This window comes from Oncorhynchus mykiss, chromosome 6 (assembly GCF_057628025.1).
Source record: "Oncorhynchus mykiss isolate SJ-2025 chromosome 6, ASM5762802v1, whole genome shotgun sequence".
Lineage (NCBI taxonomy): Eukaryota > Metazoa > Chordata > Actinopteri > Salmoniformes > Salmonidae > Oncorhynchus > Oncorhynchus mykiss.
Window position 1 is genome coordinate 68,648,060 of NC_143027.1, and position 5,832 is coordinate 68,653,891.

Here is a 5,832-nt window from a genome sequence, read left to right on the forward strand (position 1 = left end):
TGAGGGATCCTGAGAGGATCCCAGTGAGTAGTAGATTTGTGCCAATACAGACAGATAGGCCAATCAGTGAGTTATGCTTCAGTAAGGTTAGCTTCTTAGCATTCATAGTAATGGTTATCAACTCTACTGCAGAAATGGTAAGTAAATCACAGAAAATATATGTTGTGGTGGCAACTGCAGAGAAGTATTTGGGTATATGAGATTTAACTTCAGAAGAGTTACAGGGTGTGTTGAGGAGCAGTGTCCCATCTTCCCAGGCTGTTGGCCTGAGGTAGGATCAGAGAGGGTTAAAGAAGTGGAATAAGGTGATGGGTTTTGATGAGTATTAAGTTAGTTGATGGGGTAATAAAAAATACATGTTTTTATTTTTTTCTGATTCCCTTTTCAATCTAGTATCCTAAAGTGTAATGGATCTATAGTTATATATATATTCGGGGGTACATCTGTTTCAATCTCGGGACAAACCACACACAGCTGCAGGGAAGTGTCTGCTTGGAAGCCAGCTGTGCTTAGCTAAAGAGGATGTTAGCTGATTTATCATTTGCTAGGTAGGAATCAGAGTTGTGTAGTTTACGACCATGGAACAAAGTTAGTATTATTACGGCGGTAAACTTTTTAAAGTTACAAACAAAAGGTAACAACCGTAAGCGTTGGAATAGTGTGCCTGTTATGGAAGCGTTTGTACAGTAAACAAGTATAGTAGCTAGTTAATGTTATTCAGAGATGTTCCTTGACGCTAGAGAAACTAGCGTAGGTAGCTAACGAAATTCGTTTAGGCCTAAAAGGCGACCCGTAGTTTCCTGTTTAGCAACCTGGACTATGCCGCTGCACCTGCAAGGAGAGGGACACATGTGCTGTTAGCAACTCACAGAAGCATGTCCTGGCCTGTGTGAGGGGTGTGTGACCATTTAAACAACTTGCAAATTTATGTATCCCTTAAATATGTATTATAGCCAGCAATAAAATGTAAATAAATTATTTCGCTTACTTGTTTCGCCTTAAGGCATTTCATACAATGTGCCTAACGTTTAACTAACTTTATTTAGTAGGTTAGTCAGGTTTAGCAAACTGACCTGCCTGCTTGCCTTGGGTGTGTTCGTAAATCCGCTCTACTCCGATTTCAGAGCACTCGTCAGTGTGACAGAGCGCAGAATAAGTGATGAAATTGCGAACGCTCAACACTCGTTGAATATGGCCGTCGGCAAAAAAACGTGATTAAATTGTTGCCAGCAGCACAGTTAGTCACCAAAGCTCTGAATAATGTGAAAACAGCTTAACCAGCTCTGCTATGGCGAGTAAAATGGTAAGAGGTGTTCTCTCATTTGTGTCTGGAAGTAACTTGCCAACGTTAGCCAGTTCGCTTGGGTGATTGACTGCGGTTGTGAGTTCAGAACGCTCGGATCAACCCTACTCTTCTTTGGCCGGAGCGTCCAGTGTGCGTTCTGAATGCTCCAAGAGTGAAACGCTCTGAATTTACAGCGTGCTCTGGCACTCCAGATTGAATTTACGAACACACCCTGTTGCTTGAGATTTTTTTTTACCTTTAACTAGGCAAGGCAGTTAGGAACAAATTCTTATTTACAATGACTGCCTAGGAACAGTGGGTAAACTGCCTTATTCAGGGGCAGAACAACACATTTGTACCTTGTCAGCTCGGGGATTTGATCCACCTGTTACTGGCCCAATGCTCTAACCACTAGGCTACCTGCCGCCCCAGAAAATGATTAATGTACACTGCCAAATGTCCATTTAACATAAGGCAAGGCCTACTATTCCATCATAGTTAAATCACATTAACAACGTAGCTGGACACATGAATCAGTATGCTGCCCATGCATATATAGAGTGACAGCAGTAGTTGCGCAGAGCTGGGACCGGGCATTAATGCATATAAACTAAAAAGTCAACAAATACGGGTGTAAATAAAATACATTTACCAGATATAATCTACATTTTCAGGGCATGCATTGCATAGTGTTGTGGATGTCATCAAATCAGTTTTTTTGCTGCAGGGTGTCCAGTGGAGAGGATGAGTTGGGGAGCGAGGAGGAAAGCTGTCAGACAGCAGCCCACCGATGTGGAAGCCTTTGACCCGGAAGTGGTTGCGGAGGTCAGAGAACTCTTCAATAAAGTCAGGACATATGTCAAACCGGCAACTGGGGAGTGGTGTATCCCTTACCCCAGCGAAGCACTGAGACACCCGGCCCAGGACCACATCCTCCTGCAGACCCTGAAGACGTCACTAAATGAGGTGAAGAACCGACTTAGCGATAAGGATCTGGAAGTCTGGCACCAACATACCAATTCCACCAACCATGCCGGGAAGGTCATTGGTACTGTGCGAACCTCTGCCAATGCCGAGATCTGCACTCAGGCCTGGTGCACGTTCTATGAGATCCTGGGCACCTTCAACCTTCTGCCATAGGAGGAGTTGCAGAGCGGGGAGCTGAACACTGTTCACCTGTGTGAGGCTCCAGGGTCTTTCATTGCCGCTCTGAACCACTACCTCAAAACTAGCGAGCACACACGCTACTGGGACTGGAGTTGGGCAGCCAACACACTCAACCCCTATCACGAGGCCAACGGAGGGGGCACCACCACCACACCTCATTGCCAACACGCTGCCCTGGTGGTTCTTTGGCTCGGACAACACAAGCGTCATCATTAGCCAGAGGCACCTGCTGGAGCTGCAGGGCTTTGTTGGTAACATGCTCAGTATTGATGTGGTGACGGCGGACGGGAGCTTTGACTGCCAGGGGAACCCAGATGAGCAGGAGGCCTTGGTGGCGTCGTTGCACTACTGCGAGGCTGCGTCCGCACTCTTCCTTCTGGGCCCAGGAGGCTCGTTTGTACTAAAGATGTTCACTCTGTACGAGCACTCCTCCCTCTGCCTGCTCTACCTGTTAAACTGCTGCTTCCGCTCCGTCAGCGTCTTCAAACCGGCCACCAGCAAAGCAGGGAACTCTGAGGTGTATGTCGTCTGTCTTCACTATGATGGTAGGAAGGCTGTGAGGCCCCTGCTGTCCAAGCTGATCCATCACTTCTGGCCGGACCTGGCTGCCCGTGAAGCCCTATTCCCCAGCCAGCTCCTCCCGCAGTCGTTCCTGGCGCAACATGAGCAGGCGTGCTCCTACTTCCATGCCCTACAGACAGGGACGATTGGGGAAAACCTGAAATAGTTTGAGGGCCTCAATGAGAAGCAGAGGCAACGACTGGAAAACATCAGGGACTGCACTGCTCACGAGTACCTGCATCGCTTCCAGGTAAGAGTGGCAAATGTGCAAAGTTAATTAAAGTAGATAGCGAAGCCTATAGCATGCTAAAAGTTTGCTGATGCCCGTTGACCATTAGTTGGACATAAAGTGCTAGGATAATAATTATCTACAATTTCAGAATAATTTGATGAGTATAATATGAGATATTCAGTGACTGCCACATCCTGGATTTCATTTTGGTGGATCTGTAATTTATTATCAGTGAATTGTTTAATACAAACTTCTGCATAAAAATTTCAAGCCATGCTTGAGCTGTTCTTCCTATTCCTGTGTGTAGGTGAGTTCTCTGCCGCGGGCCCGCTGGTTGTCTCGTAACAGTGGCCCCAGCGTGTTGCAGCGTTACGGGTCGGATGCCCCTGGGCCAGAAGAGAGAGCTGCAGGCCCTGGGCTGGAAGGAGCGTGTTGGGAAGGGCCGCAATGCTGCCTGGGTGGAAGGGCACAGGGGGCATGCTGTGTGCTGGCAGGGCCGCTGGCAGAATGTCATATGGACACCTGGTTTGTGATAGTGGGGGCGACCCTCCCTGTAGTCAGGAACTCAACATTCTGTGATGGGGGTTTGTTGAACCACCTCAATGAAGCATTGGAGCAGGCATGCCCTGCCTGGACTCTGGTCCCTCCCTGTAGCTCCTGCCCAATGGTTTGTACCACCTCCATCCTCTCTGAGGTGGCAGCCCTATGTGACATCACTCCCTGCAATGGCAAGGGAAACAGAAAGTGCCTAGTTTTTGGCAGAGCATCGTGTTGGGGGGATTGTGAAGAGCAGGCTGGGGGGTTGGCGCTCGAGTTTCGTTCGGAGCCCTCGTTACCACCTACGGCCCGCACCACTCTGCATGACGGGGAGCCACAATATCAGAGACCTGCTGGGCTGCGTCCTGCTCTCCCTGCACCGCATGGGACCCGGCGACGCCCTCCTCCTTCCCCTCTCCACCTTTACCCGCGTAACCGCTGCAACCGTCCATTGCCTCCACCTGTCCTTCCGCTCCATCACCTTAAAGTGTCCTTCTCCTCCAGGTGCTGCGGTGCTGTTATGTGTGGGGTTCTGTCGAGCTGCCGCTCGACAAATTCCCCACCTCGGTGACGTGCAGGAGCGTATGAGCTGCCTGGCCATTGGGGAGGAGGACACTGACATTCTGCCTCCTGTTGGTCAGAGACAGGTACTGCAGTTTGTTCCCATGGAGCTTCTCAAAGGAGAGCTGACAGAGTTCCTGTGGACCATGAACTCAGCCATCGTCCATCAACGGCTGCACCTGCTTATGAAGGCTTAGCTGGGGTCAACAGAGGGGGCTCTGGGTGTCTCGAGTGGATTGTACCATAGCCTGGCCTGAAAACAAGCACTGACTAGCTAATTTCTCTAGCCCCTACCCCATCAGTGTTGACAGATGTGAAGGAAGTGGATGGGTGGAAGCCCCCCATAAACTTAATCCCATCTGGTCCCTTCAGATCTGTATCACAGAAGTGGGATTGGGTTGTTTTTGGACATTGCAACTTTCATTATTTAATAAGGGCACATTTGGTCCCTGTTTGGATGAAAATTAGAGGCAAGCAATGCGGTGAAGTACATTTATTTGATATCTTTTGATTGGTGCTGTGATTATTTTTTTAAAATGATTGTCAACAGTTAATCTGTTCAAATTAGGACAACATTTGGTCACATTTCCCTGTTTCCCTGATCTAATGTATTTTTAGGACAGCACAACTCATGTACTGCTGATTCAAGTTATTTGAAATAAAAAATATATTTCATATTAGTTTCACTATTTAAATAAAAACATTATCATGCAGTTTGTTAGGAGTTAAAATGCCTTTTTTGTGTAATTTTCCTGACACTGTCTAACCAGAAGTGACTAAATACAGTAGATTGTGTGACTGTGTTTTTACCTGGGGACTGCTGTGAAGGTTAGCCGTGCATACGCTGTTTCACTCTGCAGGGGTTTGAAGAAAATGTAGTCTTGCCTCTACGGCATCTATACTTAGACCCCATTTACACCTGGTGTTAAACTAAAAATGAATACCTGATTATGTAGGATCTGATAATGTCTGCGGCACAGCTGGCCTTGAAATGTCTCATACCAGTCTAACCTGCATTTCTATGTTTTCTTTGGAATGATGCATCCAGTAGAACAGCTAGCCTATGTGGTCAGATACTTTATTGAAGAAAATGGTTGGACCAAAATGTTGTGCTTTGGGTTTTGGGAACATGTTGTGCCAGTCGATGTGTCCACAAAATGTGTTTTTATACATACTTTTGTATTGGTTTTGTACATGTTTTGTTAGCCTTTGAAAAAAACGATTACATTTTTTTTTAGATTTATGTTCTTTTGAATATTTCAAGTGATTATATTTTTTTGGTGCATGTGGTATTCCCTCAAATATTGACTTCATTGAATTCTTGCCTCGTTTTGCCTTACTTTAGTCATCTTTAGTGAACAGAAACGGAGTAGAGTCTAATTATTTATTTTCAAGCTATTCACAACAAAGAGCCTGGAACAGCCATTTGTGAATACCAAGAAAAGTCTTCATTAGCAGAAGCTGTCAGGACAATCCTGGTGTCTACATC

The 5,832-nt window shown here is 46.5% G+C and overlaps 1 pseudogene across 1 annotated transcript; it reads left to right on the forward strand.

Annotated features, from left to right (window-relative positions):
* On the forward strand, nt 1-4,655 carry LOC110526954 (cap-specific mRNA (nucleoside-2'-O-)-methyltransferase 2-like; annotated as a pseudogene). Its single transcript, XR_016496959.1, has 3 exons — nt 1-137; nt 2,013-3,263; nt 3,553-4,655. The product of XR_016496959.1 is annotated as a cap-specific mRNA (nucleoside-2'-O-)-methyltransferase 2-like (transcript).
* Nucleotides 4,656-5,832: the final 1,177 nt, after the last annotated feature.